This window comes from Bos indicus, chromosome 10 (assembly GCF_029378745.1).
Source record: "Bos indicus isolate NIAB-ARS_2022 breed Sahiwal x Tharparkar chromosome 10, NIAB-ARS_B.indTharparkar_mat_pri_1.0, whole genome shotgun sequence".
Lineage (NCBI taxonomy): Eukaryota > Metazoa > Chordata > Mammalia > Artiodactyla > Bovidae > Bos > Bos indicus.
Genome location: NC_091769.1, coordinates 67607922 through 67622063, shown reverse-complemented (window position 1 = coordinate 67622063; position 14142 = coordinate 67607922). Strand labels below are relative to the sequence as shown.

The following is a 14142-nucleotide window of genomic DNA, read 5'->3' as shown; positions in this document are numbered from 1 at the left end:
AGACACTTAAGTATAAGACACAGTATAGAAGAAACAATAGGATAAAAGAAGCCCATCCACAATCCCTGGTATATTAATGCTTTTCTAAGTCACCATAACTAGCATTTTATTGATTGCAAAACAGTCTATTAGAATTGTTATATTGCTTTCTAAGCTATTCTTACTGTTGAATATTTTAGACATCTATAACTAACAATCTATCTGTATAACCTCTTAACTGTCAGATTTTCTGCAGATAAAATACAAAGTCCACAATCTTCATTAATTCACTGATTCAGGAAAAAAGTTCCTGTTTCGTTCCCTGAGCAGGGGTGGAGATGGGAACCATTTTATAAATTACAAAGATAATTACATTCAGAGGTACATGTTCTAGTCCTTGTCATATCACTAATTAGCTAGACAGGGTGATTTTACCTTGGGTAAGTCACTTCCTTTCCAGGTCTGAGTTGAAATGTTAACTGAGGGATCGGGATACTAGTCTAGTCAAAGCTATGATTTCTCCAGTAGTCACGTATGGATGTGAGAATTGGACTCTAAAGAAAGCTGAGTGCTGAAGAATTGATGCTTTTGAACTGTGGTGTTGGAGAAGACTCCTGAGAGTCCCTTCAACTGCAAGGAGATCCAACCACTCCATCCTAAAGGAAATCAGTCCTGAATATTCATTGGAAGGACTGATGGTGAAGCTGAAACTCCAATACTTTGGCCACCTGATGCGAAGAACTGACTCATTTGAAAAGACCCTGATGCTGGGAAAGGTTGAAGGTGGGAGGACAAAGGGACTACAGAGGATGAGATGGTTGGATGGCATCACCAACTCAATGGACATGCGTTTGAGTAAGCTCCAGGAGTTGGTGATGGACAGGGAAGCCTGGTGTGCTGCAGTCCATGGGGTCGCAAAGAGTTGGACATGACTGAGCTGAACTGGGATACTAGATTATTTAATGATTTTTGTTAGTTTGTATGTCAAGATATCCCACTGCTACACAGAACACCTTGGATTGAGAAAAACAAGTCTTGTTGGGATGCCTGGTCTCCCACAAAATAGACCTATAGCCCAAAATGAACACCCACAGTCACAGATTGGTGGGAGTGAGGCAAGGGCTTTCACGGGTCTAAGCATGCAGGCTCTCAACCCACTCTTGTTCCTCGGGATACAGTCTAAGACACACACATGGGGCAGTCGGGCACATCCCTTTCTCATTCACTCCGTAACAGTTACCCAGGCCTGCACTGTGGCAGCCTTCAAAGTGATTGCTTTCAGATAGCAGTTTTATCCATCAAGAATCAAAGTGATTATCCAGAACAGATTTATCTTTCATTTCAAATTTAATTCCTAGAGTCCAGTCTCAGCTAAAAGAAGAAATATGGATATGAATATCTTCCAGCTAAGTAAAGAGAAACCTTACGTTTAAGGCACACGAAGTAAAGATACCCCTGAAACAGAGTGCGGCCGAGAGAAGCTGCCCCACGTCCGAGGTCAGGGGTAGCGGCCGAGAGTGCCAGGCTGCGACGGCGCAGGAATGGCCGAGAGGCGCTACCCAAGTCCGAGGTCAGGGGCGGCGGCCGGGAGGAGCTACCCCGTGTCCGAGGTCAGGGGCAGCGGCCAAGAGGAGCTACCCAAGTCCAAGGTCAGGGGCGGCAGCCAGGAGGAGCTACCCAAAACCCGAGGCCAGGGGCGGCGGCTGGGAGGAGCAACCCCACGCCAGAGACCAGGGGCAGCTGCCGGGAGGACCAACCCCACATCCAAGGAGCCGTGGCTGCGCGGGCGCAGGAGGGCCTAGAGGAGCTATCCCACATTGAAGGTCAGGAAGGACGGTGGTGAGGAGATACCCCTCGTCCAAGGTAAGGAGCAACGGCTGCGCTTTGCTGAAACAGCTGTGAAGAGATACCCCACGCCCAAGGTAAGAGAAACCCAAGTAAGATGGTAGGTGTTGCAAGAGGGCATCAGAGGGCAAACACACTGAAACCATACTCACAGAAAACTAGTCAATCTAATCACACTAGGACCACAGCCTTGTCTAACTCAATGAAACTAAGCCATGCCCGTGGGGCAACCCAAGACGGTCAGGTCATGGTGGAGAGATCTGACAGAATGTGGTCCACTGGAGAAGGGAATGGCAAACCACTTCAGTATTCTTGCCTTGAGAACCCCATGAACAGTATGAAAAGGCAAAATGATAGGATACTGAAAGAGAAACTCCCCAGGTCGGTAGGTGCCCAATATGCTACTGCAGATCAGTGGAGAAATAACTCCAGAAAGAATGAAGGGATGGAGCCAAAGCAAAAACAATATCCAACTGTGGATGTGACTGGTGATAGAAGCAAGGTCTAATGCTGTAAAGAGCAATATTGCATAGGAACCTGGAATGTCAGGTCCATGAATCAAGGCAAATTGGAAGTGGTCAAACAGGAGATGGCAAGAGTGAATGTCGACATTCTAGGAATCAGCAAACTCAAATGGACTGGAATGGGTGAATTTAACTCAGATGACCATTATATCTACTACTGCGGGCAGGAATCCCTCAGAAGAAATGGAGTAGCCATCATGGTCAACAAAAGAGTCCAAAATGCAGTACTTGGATGCAATCTCAAAAACGACAGAATGATCTTTGTTCATTTCCAAGGCAAACCATTCAATATCACAGTAATCCAAGTCTATGCCTCAACCAGTAATGCTGAAGAAACTGAAGTTGAACGGTTCTATGAAGACCTACAAGACCTTTTAGAACTAACACCCAAAAGAGAGTCCTTTTCATTATAGGGAACTGGAATGCAAAAGTAGGAGGTCAAGAAACACCTGGAGTAACAGGCAAATTTGGCCTTGGAATACAGAATGAAGCAGGGCAAAGACTAATAGAGTCTTGCCAAGAAAATGCACTGGTCATAGCAAACACCCTCTTCCAACAACACAAGAGAAGACTCTACACATGGACATCATCAGATGGTCAACACCAAAATCAGACTGATTATATTCTTTGCAGCCAAAGATGGAGAAGCTCTATACAGTCAACAAAAACAAGACCAGGAGCTGATTGTGGCTCAGATCATGAACTCCTTATTGCCAAATTCAGACTTAAATTGAAGAAAGTAGGGAAAACCACTAGACCATTCAGGTATGACCTAAATCAAATACCTTATGATTATACAGTGGAAGTGAGAAATAGATTTAAGGGCCTAGATCTGATAGATAGAGTGCCTGATGAACTATGGAATGAGGTTCGTGACATTGTACAGGACACAGGGATCAAGACCATCCCCATGGAAAAGAAATGCAAAAAAGCAAAATGGCTGTCTGGGGAGGCCTTACAAGAGAAAAGGAAAGATATACGCATGTGAATGCAGAGTTCCAAAGAATAGCAAGAAGAGATAAGAAAGCCTTCCTCGGCGATCAATGCAAAGAAATAGAGGAAAACAACAGAATGGGAAACACTAAAGATCTCTTCAAGAAAATTCGAGATACCAAGGGAACATCTCATGCAAAGATGGGCTCGATAAAGGACAGAAATGGTACGGACCTAACAGAAGCAGAAGATATTAAGAAGAGGTGGCAAGAATACACACAAGAACTGTAGAAAAAAGATCTTCACGACCCAGATAATCACGATGGTGTGATCACTGAACTTCCTGATGTTCAAGCTGGTTTTAGAAAAGGCAGAGGAACCAGAGATCAAATTGCCAACATCCGCTGGATCATGGAAAAAGCAAGGGAGTTCCAGAAAAACATCTATTTCTGCTTTATTGACTATGCCAAAGCCTTTGAGTGTGAGGATCACAATAAACTGGAAAATTCTGAAAGAGATGGGAATACCAGACCACCTGACCTGCCTCTTGAGAAATCTGTATGCAGGTAAGGAAGCAAAAGTTAGAACTGGACATAGAACAACAGACTGGTTCCAAATAGGAAAAGGAGTACGTCAAGGCTGTATATTGTCACCCTGTTTATTTAACTTCTACGCAGAGTACATCATGAGAAACGCTGGACTGGAAGAAACACAAGCTGGAATCAAGATTGCCGGGAGAAATATCAATAACCTCAGATATGCAGATGACACCACCCTTATGGCAGAAAGTGAAGAGGAACTCAAAAGCCTCTTGATGAAAGTGAAAGTGGAGAGTGAAAAAGTTGGCTTAAAGCTCAACATTCAGAAAACGAAGATCATGGCATCTGGTCCCATCACTTCATGGGAAACAGATGGGGAAACAGTGGAAACAGTGTCAGACTTTATTTTTTTGGGCTCCAAAATCACTGCAGATGGTGACTGCAGCCATGAAATTAAAAGACGCTTACTCCTTGGAAGGAAAGTTATGACCAACCTAGATAGCATATTCAAAAGCAGAGACATTACTTTGCCAACAAAGGTCCATCTAGTCAAGGCTATGGTTTTTCCTGTGGTCATGTATGGATGTGAGAGTTGGACTGTGAAGAAGGCTGAGCACCGAAGAACTGATGCCTTTGAACTGTGGTGTTGGAGAAGACTCTTGAGAGTCCCTTGGACTGCAAGGAGATCCAACCAGTCCATTCTGAAGGAGATCAGCCCTGGGATTTCTTTGGAAGGAATGATGCTAAAGCTGAAACTCCAGTACTTTGGCCACCTCACGCGAAGAGTTGACTCATTGGAAAAGACTCTGATGCTGGGAGGGATTGGGGGCAGGAGGAGAAGGGGACGACAGAGGATGAGATGGCTGGATGTCATCACTGACTCGATGGACGTGAGTCTGAGTGAACTCCAGGAGTTGGTGATGGACAGGGAGGCCTGGCGTGCTGCAATTCATGGGGTCGCAAAGAGTCGGACATGACTGAGCGACTGAACTGAACTGAAACAGATCAGACTTATTTGTTTCTGATCCTTGGCAATTACAGCCTACATCTGTTGAGATCACCTCCTTGTGTGCACTGAAGCGTTTTAACAGCTGTATATTTTATAGAATACAGAATCATTATATTCTATAAGTCAGTTTTACAAGGAGTTACCCAGTATTCCTCAAGAAGAAGATATATATATTAGTAAAATAAATGAATGTAAGAGGCCTCTCTCATATTCCTAGTGCCCTCTGTGTCAACAATTTTCTGGTTTTTCATCTCTCTTCAATACCTTCCATGTAAAATGTAAGAAATTGAGGTGCTGAAAAATCCAATTAGTTCGCACATAATGATCTCATTACAGAATGCCTGTGAATAAATTTAAACTTCCGCAATGTGTGTGCCGTTCTGCACTGCACGCTGTGTTCTCTTCGCCTTCCTCCCCCACACAGTATTTTAGGTGCTATTACTGATAGACAGCGACATTTGGAAGAAACTAATGTGATTATAGAAGGCTTTTGTTTGTGTACACTAACCTGCAAAGTCAGCTCAACTAACACATTACTAATAGACAAGGTTTTAGTAGGATTAAAGTAGATGATCCCACCGAACAGGAGTGACGAAAGGTCCAACAGTGAAGGAAAAAAGCCAGTAAGGTCATTTGATGCAACCAGGGTGACTGCTGGAGAGTAAATGGTGATTCTGTGGGACCCCCAAAGGAAGCAGAACCTTTAGGCACAGGCTGAAGTCCTCCACTGGTTGAAGGATGGCTGAGGTATTAACCGCTTGCCCTTCCTTTGCTGGGCTTGAAGGCCCTGAGACAGTAAAATGCTGGCAAGACTCAGAGAAACTTGCAAAAATTGAGAGGTTGGGTTGAAATCAGTTTTGAAGCATGAGGATGATAAGGGCATCTACTGCAAAAATCCGTAAAATAAAAATTTTACATCTCTGAGAGATTACATCAGACAGCCGCACTTTGCCCACCCCCACCCCGTCTCAGGCTCTTAAATACAGACAGGCGCTGCAGAAAGCTCCAGTCAGATCTCCATGGTTGCCAATCCCTTCACACAACTGTATTTTAAAAGTTCACCACAATAAACTCCTGATTCCTTGCAATTAAGTAAAATGTGGGTTGTAGCACCTACCCACACATGAGTGTTAGATGCTCAGAAATGTCCTTGAAAAAAATTAAGATCTCTGTGCCTGTTGAATCAGAATTTCTGGGACTGGGCCAAGAATCTGTTTTTAACCTTAGATTTAATTTGAAAGAGAATTTAAAGGTCAGTCATGTGTTAGATCTAAGAGTGTCAGTGGGGTTCTGGTTTGGGCTGGGGGCGCTAGGCTACTGACAGGCGTGAGGTGGAACTGCCCAACACCATTCAGTCTATACTGAAGCATCTACTCTTCAGGACAGACCCATCTTCTTACTTTTTATTCTCTTTAAAACACACACACACAAGTCAATAGCCATTTTATTGCCAAATTTCTAACTCCAACTCCTCAGTTTCTTGGCACTGCTCTTCCAGCTCTCTGCTTTTCTTCTCCAGTCTTTAAACACTGATGTATTCCTCTGAGTTCTTTCCCTAGATCATTATTACTCTTAAGCTATATATTTAAGTGACCTCACAGTTTTAATGACCACAGGCTCATGACGCTCCAGTGGTATGCTCTCCCAAGCTTCATATGCTGTGACATGCCTAACAGACATACTCACCTGGATGTCAAAAAGAATCTCAAAAATCAAAGTGACTACCTAGTGACAGCACCAAGTACCTAGTCAACCACGCCAGAAAAGTTGAAATCACTTCGATTCCTCCTCCCATCCAATCACCAAGTCACTAAAAACGGCTTCCTCTTCTTGTTCGTCCCTTACACAACTGCCTAGTTTTAGCTGCCATATTTTCTCTCTACAAAGCCTAACCCCTTGCATCAATGAGAGGCAAGGTCATGGAGCCCACTCCTGCCTTGCCCTTTCATAATTCAAACCTTGGAAGCTTGTTCACAGACCATTAACATAGGACCAGGTAGATTAAAGCCAAAATTATCACCTAAGATACAAATTTTAAGTTAGGCAGAGCCATAAAACTAAGGAAACAGCTTCAAACTTTTTTCATACTAACTGCCACCCATTTCTTTCTATCCATTTATCATCAAAAATTTACTAATAAACACTCTGGGCTGGACTTTAGTGGTGCAATTATGAGTAAGACACAGTTACTGCCCTTGGTTGGTTTAGTCACTAAGTCATGTCCAGCTCTTGCAACCCCATGGACTGGGGCCTGCCAGGCTCCTCTGCCCATGGGATTCTCCAGGCAAGAATACTGGAGTGGGTTGCCATTTCCTTCTCCAGGGGATCTTCCTAACCCAGGGAGCGAACCCGGGTTTAAGGAGACAGTAAAATCAAATAGGCAATTACAATATACAGTGTGATTATGTGTTAAAAGGGACAGTACAGGTGCTGTGAGAGTCCATGAGGGAAGAAGGTGGAGGGAGAGGACAGAGAAGGAAGGAGTGTGTGAAAGGAGGAGAGGGACCACCAGCACCAAGTTTAGTCTCAAGGGCACAGAAAACAGGCCACAAAAGCCATGAAGGAAGATAAAAGTCCTAGGAGTTCAAAAGTTAGATGATGCTTTTTGGGAAACTGAGGCAGGTAAGAAATAATCAGCATCCCAGCTAAGAGACAGAAGTAAATGGATTAGAAACAAAAAACAGGCACGATTTTATGTAGCGACTGATTATAAATGGAGGTTGAGGGAGGGAGTCAAGGATGGCTCCTCATGGCTACAGCAACCTGATAAAGAGTGGCACCTTTTAGTGAGACGGCGACAACAGCAGGTGAGCTGTTAGTATGGAGCAGGGGAAAAGGTAAGTTCAGTTTTAAGAAATGCCGCATCCAAGTCTGGCCAAGACAAAGAGGAAAGGAACAAGACAGTTGCAATAGAAATTCAACGAGGATAAAGTTTTCTGGACAGAGATTATGATGTCTTTTTCCAGAATTTTCACGAGTATATACTGCATATCTTACTATTATAATCAGAAAAGATGCACATAAAAGTAAAGAGCAATCACACACTTTACCCAAGGCCATATAAAGAATTTTTTCCAGGGGACTTCCCTGGCTGTCCAATGGCTAGGACTCTGTGTTTTCACTTCTGGGGGCTGGGGTTCAATCCATGGTCAGGGAACTAAGATCCAACAAGCCACACTGTGCAGCAGAAAAAAAAAATGAGTCCAGTTAGTGATGGAGATCCCCAGGTGCTCTGCTGTGAGGAACTGCAGCAGATGAACAGAAGAGAGTCAGAAATTCATGGAGTGAATGGCAGGTGAAAGTGAATGTTTGCAACTCTCTCATGAAGTCTGGCTATAAATGATCTTTGTACACAACTGTTACCTTAAGTCCTTTCCAGGAATAAAGTGAGATATAACAATGAATCAATTAAAACTTGAACAACTTTCCTCCTCCAGTAAAGGCCAAAATCTTTCTTTCAAGTAATTCCAGTATTCTTTATCAATTCAATTTCTGATTTCAGCTCAAAAAAGCTGGAAAAAACTCTAACCCAAACATACTGTACAATCTGAAAATGAAGCCATGGAAGAGAATTTAACTTTGCTTGGAGGGGGGCGGGGGGAGGAATGCCTAGACAAATGTTAGAGTCTAAAGAATCACACTAACTTGTCTACAGAGAAACGAACTTGATCACTGAGGAAATCAAATGGCAATACTGGAGTAGAGTGAGGAAAAGAACGAGATTTCTCTTAGTGCTAAGAGGCTTAGTGCTAAAAGGAAGCCTGACATCAAAGGCCTGTTTTCTAACTTTGGCCTTGCCTACCTAATCTGGTTGGAAGATAAGGTGTTTCCTGTTTCTTTCTACTTTATTAAAGTTTCAGGAATGCTAATTCCAAAGAGGAGTCATTTATCAGTATAATAGGAGCTACTCTTTATTTACAAAAGACTAGAGAAATAAAAAAGTATGTTTTCCTTTAGAGGATGAAAAAAAGTAGACAGTAAATAAATCACTGTTCTTTAAAAATGTAAATGCTTCCAGAGAACATCTTATTATGATGGCCTTCTTCACTGAACCATTACAGAAAGGAATAGCTGCTTCAGCAAAGTACTAAAATGGCTTTTGAAGCCCACAGGTAGATAGTAGTAGAATTAAGATCAGAATTAGATAAGTCTCTTGGATCTATATATTTTTTTGCTACAAAAATTAAAAATTAAAATCCTAGGTTCAATTATGACACAAAATTAAATAATCTGACAGCATCTATTCAAAAAGCTTCTATCTTTCAAATTGGGATCAGTTTTTCTTAAGTGCCACATAAAACTTCTACTGAGAACTGTGATGATTTAAGCAGATGTGTCATAAGAAGCCACACTAACCTACAAGTATGTAGAACTGCTTCTATGGCTATTAAAGCAGAAAAAAATGCCAAGATCAGGAGGGTGTGAATACAGGCAGAGACATAAAAAAAGACTCCCACTAACCTCTAAGCATTGACTGAATGCATCCAACTCTCAGTGTATTTTAACAACAAAACAGAACAAACTCTTAACACAGAAAAGACCATATTTCTCAAACTGAGCTCCAAAATATTTGGGACTGGCTTTTTTTCAGGAGGGTGTTCACTCCTTTTTTTAAAAGTAATACTGTCTAGAGTACATTTCATGGGAACTTTGAACTTCTCTTGGAAGGACTGGATGGTTACTAGTGTATAATTTAATGGAAAAATCTTTGTCTTTTAATATTATACTTATTTTTCCTAATTCCAATATTTCTTACAGAAAACAAAGGAAGACTTCTATTTTTTTACATAGAAAATTGTTACTTCTTTGAATGTGCTAGTGCTTTTTTAAAACTTTGAAACCAATCATTCTTCCATACATATTTTATGTGAATTTATATTTTTAAGGCAATAGCAATTTTTTACATCATTTGCATATGCAGTATATTCAAAGAAATAATCAGAACTTTAACATGTGTCCTATTTTGATTAAAATGTAACTTGGACATAAGGATGTCATCTTCTTTAGGGAATAAATGTTAGAGAGTCTAAGGCCAGTCATGAACACAGTTTAAAAACCCATTAGTTGCCAAAGAACATTTCATAGGAAAATAAATCAGAACAGCAACTAATTCTCAAGTGTAAATGCAGCACCCACACTGTGCCTGTCTGCCAGTGTACTCATACCACTCCATCCTGAGCCTCAATCTTGAGCCAAGCAACCTAACAGCCCACTGGGCACAAGTTGGCCCGATAACACTGTTATAAACAACTAAATTTTATTTTTAATTTTATTAAAGTACAGCTGATCTACAATGTTGCTTTAGTTCTACTGTACAGCAAAGTATACCAGTTAGACATATACATGTATCTACTCTTTTTTAGGTTCTTTTCCCATATTGGTCATTACAGAGTATTAAGAAGAGGTTCCTGTGTTATATAGTAGGTCCTTATTAAATATCTATTGCTATATACTAAACCACTAAATTTAAAAATGGTTTATCCCTCAGGAAGGAGGGAAAAGGTAAAAATTCAGGATAACAAATACTAAAGCATCAAGCAAAATAGTTTGCTTCCATTATCGATGAAGACAAATGTAAGATTCTTGTCAGCAATCCTGGGTGGAGGTGAAAGCAGGGAGGGGATGACTTGACCTCCAGTGTTTATCAAAGAAAGCCGCCTAAATCTCAGTCCTGCCCAGCTGTTTAGTAATTCTTCTACCACATCCCTGTATACTTTGTTGAATCAAGACTGCAGTAGCAGTCTTCACTGGGTGGTCAAGGTTTAAGAATTACCACGTGTAAAGAAATGAAGTTTATGATCAATAGAAAACAGAGAAAGTTGCTTTGTGGCTGTCATTGGAGCTTATCACAGCCGGTTTAAATACTGAAGTGAAAAATGAGTATTTTTCCAATGGGAAATGTGAGAAATCTACACTACAGAAAGCCAATCGTTAGGCACTGAGGAGACCAAATTGTTATGTTACGACAAAAATCACATACTGGGTTTTATGTAGTTGTGCTTTTGAACTGTGGTGTTGGAGAAGACTCTTGAGAGTCCCTTGGACTGCAAGGAGATCCAACCAATCCACTGTGAAGGAGATCAGCCCTGGGATTTCTTTAAAAGGAATGATGCTAAAGCTGAAACTCCAGTACTTTGGCCACCTCATGTTAAGAGTTGACTCATTGGAAAAGACTCTGATGCTGGGAGGGATTGGGGGCAGGAGGAGAAGGGGACGACAGAGGATGAGATGGCTGGATGGCATCACTGACTCGATGGACATGGGTCTCAGTGAACTCCGGGAGTTGGTGATGGACAGGGAGGCCTGGCGTGCTGCGATTCATGGGGTCACAAAGAGTCGGACACAACTGAGTGACTGATCTGATCTGATAACACATCTCATATAAAACTTTTCTTTGAGTACACAAAGTAATCATGTTTACATTTAGGTACCTTCCAAAGGCCTGGAAGTAGCTAATGATCAACCAAACAGTATCAGAGTAACTTTTAATCCTACTAGCCAACACTAAAGGTGGGCAGAGGGGAGAAGAGAAAAAAATATATTATTACAGAAAATCTAAACTAAGAAACTCCAGTACTCTTGCCTGGAAAATCCTATGGATGGAGGAGCCTGGTAGGCTGCAGTCCATGGGGTCGCGAAGAGTCGGACACAACTGAGTGACTTCACTTTCACTTTTCACTTTCATGCATTGGAGAAGGAAATGGCAACCCACTCCAGTGTTCTTGCCTGGAGAATCCCAGGGACGGGGGAGCCTGGTGGGCTGTCGCCTATGGGGTCGCACAGAGTCGGACACGACTGAAGCGACCTAGCAGCAGCAGCAGCAGCAGCAGCGATAGGCAGAAATCACTAGCAGATCTTGTTTAGTGAAAGAAGCTCCATTATTTTCTAAATACCAAAGGCAGCCAGCAAAAAGAACATTGTGCTGTGAAATTTTTAAACCTGGCTACTCTCTATGCAAAAGTACTTTCTTTGACCTTCCTCAAAAAGCAGCTTTGGACCTGTTCACACAACTGGGCAAAGGACGAGTTTATATAGAATTTGACCTAGGGAACTCTGTGGATATAATTTCACTAAGATGTAAGCCCCCAAGGACAGGGACCCTTGTCTACCTGGTATACCACTACTGCCCTAGAATTTTACTGAAAAAACGTTCGTTGGATTTGAATGATGTGTTCTACATTATACAGCCTGAATCTGGAAACCAGAGAGAGGATCAACATCCGTCCCTACTGCACAAGCACCGCAACTGGCTGGCCATAGCCTCCTGGATTCAACACGGCACTAGCGGCAAGAAGAATGTGTGGCAAGTGTCTCAGAAAACAAAACTGCTATTTGTTAAAACGATTTATTATACTATTATTTTCTAAAGCATTACCTAAAAATTAAGTTACTAAAGATCCATCTGGAATACTATTGAAAAAATCAGGTTTTTTTCCCCACTGCAGATATATAAGAAGAATAAATTCAATTACACTTATCAGCTATGATTAGAAAGGGAATTCAAATTCAGCTCACCTGAGGAGCACTGAGCCTGACAAGATGTGAAGAGAGTAAAGAAGATAGTAAGAATGTATTAGTTCTCTAATGTATTAGTTATCTGGTCACTTTTAGACTCACTGAAGAAAGTCTCTCCTATTAACCCCACCACAGATACTGTCATTAACTTCTCTGTGAGCTGCTCCGACCACTAGGCCTGAGATTGATCTATCACTCTCCAGTTCACCAGTTTCAGCTTCTTGCTTTAAATGAAATACCAAAGACATGACAGGGTTTTTCTAAACAAATTAATTCTTTCCATAAACAAACAAAAATACTCATATAATACATATTAACAGGAATATCTGGAAGGTCATCAAAGATATCAAGTGGGCACCACAACCCAGTGAATAATACTCAAATGTAAAAATGCAGGTTAAGAAATAGGACTTACTGTAAACTACAAAACTCAACAATATCAGATCACCTTCCAAGCCTCCCTTCTACAAGTTTACCAAAAAAAAAAAAAGCACAATTTTGAAACTAAGGTCTTCAGTAAGTAATCCCACCGTTAACTACACTAAGCAGACACAGTTTTGACCCAGAAATGATTTTTAATCAATCATATTTTTTTGCCCAGAAATGACTTTTTGAATTAATTGTATAAGTTCATTAAAAGAAATGACTTATATAAGCAAATAAGACTTTAAAACAGCAATTAATAATATACAAGTAGGCAAGTACACACTAATTACAAGGCATATTTATCCCTAATAATTATTTCTTGCTAGGAAATAACCACCAGTAAGCAATCTAAGACAATTTCATAAGCTGATGAACTAGGTGGGTCTGAAGTCATCCTGAAGTAATCAGCTACCCTACACAGCATATAGAACATCTCAACACCAAATCATGTACTATATTTAATCACTGCTACAAAGTCAGAGAAAGAGAATATTAATTCAAAATAAAATATTTAATTCATTAAATGCATTAAGTAAAATTTTATTTCCTGACAGGTTTTGATTCAAAATAAACAGAAGGAATGATAGATATCACCATTTTCCAAATTTTACTGAATTAATGGATCTAGGCAATGATTATCAGTAGCTGCTAACATCACGAAACTGAAACACAACCAGACATTACATACTCCTGATGGGGGGAAAAAAGACACTTAAAAAAATTCAGTTCTATTCTTTAGCACTAGTCTCAGAGGAAATACAGGAGACAGAAAAAGTTAATATATATGTGTGCATGTACGTATGTGATTTTAAGTCCTCATCCCTTAGATATACATCCTAAAAACTTTTAAGCTTAAATGATACGTTTTCAAAACAACATGGGAGAAGGAATTCCCTGGTGGTCTGGTGGTTAAGACTTTGACTTCCAATGCAGGGGGTGCGGAGCCAAAAAAAATAACACAAACACAGAAGCAATATTATAACAAATTCAATAAAGACTTTTAAAATGGTCCACATTAAAAAAAAAAGGTGGAGAAGTGGTTCAGAGTACAGATCAAGCAAGATTGGCAATTAGATGACAAATTATTGAAATTATTGCTATTGAGCAATAGCAAAGTGGGGTTTATCATTCTATTATTTCTGTATTTGTTCAGTTCAGTCACTCAGTCATATCTGACTCTTTGCAACCCCGTGGACTGCAGTACGCCAGGCTTCCCTGTCCATCACTAACTCCCGGAGCTTACTCAAACTCATGTCCGTTGAGTCGGTGATGCCATCCAACCATCTCTGTATTTGTTACCTAACTAAATATTCGCAGAATTACTGGTTCTGCGAATTTATTACAGGAGAAATAAATAAATGGAAGCATCTGA

General features: G+C 40.9%; 1 protein-coding gene across 3 annotated transcripts in view; it reads right to left on the bottom strand.

Annotated features, from left to right (window-relative positions):
- The window catches only part of FBXO34 (F-box protein 34), an 82308-nt gene that overhangs the window by 3574 nt on the left and 64592 nt on the right, over positions 1–14142 (bottom strand). The window lies entirely within an intron of this gene.